Source organism: Rhagoletis pomonella, unplaced genomic scaffold (genome assembly GCF_013731165.1).
Source record: "Rhagoletis pomonella isolate Grant_MI unplaced genomic scaffold, Rhpom_1.0 Rhpom_scaffold_00002, whole genome shotgun sequence".
NCBI classification, from domain to species: domain Eukaryota; kingdom Metazoa; phylum Arthropoda; class Insecta; order Diptera; family Tephritidae; genus Rhagoletis; species Rhagoletis pomonella.
This window is the reverse complement of record NW_023458556.1, coordinates 45,861,156-45,861,802: the sequence shown is the minus strand read 5'-3', so window position 1 is coordinate 45,861,802 and position 647 is coordinate 45,861,156. Positions and strand designations below refer to the sequence as shown.

Below are 647 nucleotides of genomic sequence, written 5' to 3'. Positions count from 1 at the left end.
AAATATACATATGAGGAGAGGATGAGGAATGCCGCAAGCCCAACAAAAAATACAAAAACATACATACATACAGTGGCGGTCAAAAATGAATGAATGGGGTTTCGTTTTTCATATTTACAATGTTTTTCAAGCTAAAATTTTTTTGATCTTTTTTTATAAAAATATGGTTCATGCTTAAATAAAAACTATATAAACTAAAATGAATGCAAGTTAATAATTTTTTTTTTGTTGACAGCGTTTTGCATTTTTTCCATATAAACATGAATTTTTTGTGGAAGAATATGCGCAAGACCTTTTGTGAAAAAAATAAAAAAAGTCAACGCAAGTTTCCTAAATTTCGCTTTTTATAAGAAAAAAAACCGAAAAAGCCGTCAGCAAAAAAGTTATTAAAAATTAATGCGATTTTTTAGCCGCTCAAAACTTCAAAAGTTCAGCCAAAAAATTATTAATAATCAACGCGATTTCCTGGCGTCTTAAAATTTTCACTTTTATCTACTTAAATTTGATGGGCTATAAAACTGTAGTAGCGCAAAGTGCAAGTTTGAAGTTGCTAGAAAATCGCGTTGATTTTTGGCAATTTTTTTCACGAGGGTTCTTCCATACAAAGTATGTTCGATAATTATTTTTTGTATGGAGAAAATGAGCAA

At 29.2% G+C, this 647-nt stretch overlaps 1 protein-coding gene across 1 annotated transcript in view; it reads left to right on the top strand.

Moving 5' to 3' along the window:
* Positions 1-647, top strand: part of LOC118753460 — a 7,845-nt gene that overhangs the window by 2,946 nt on the left and 4,252 nt on the right. The window lies entirely within an intron of this gene.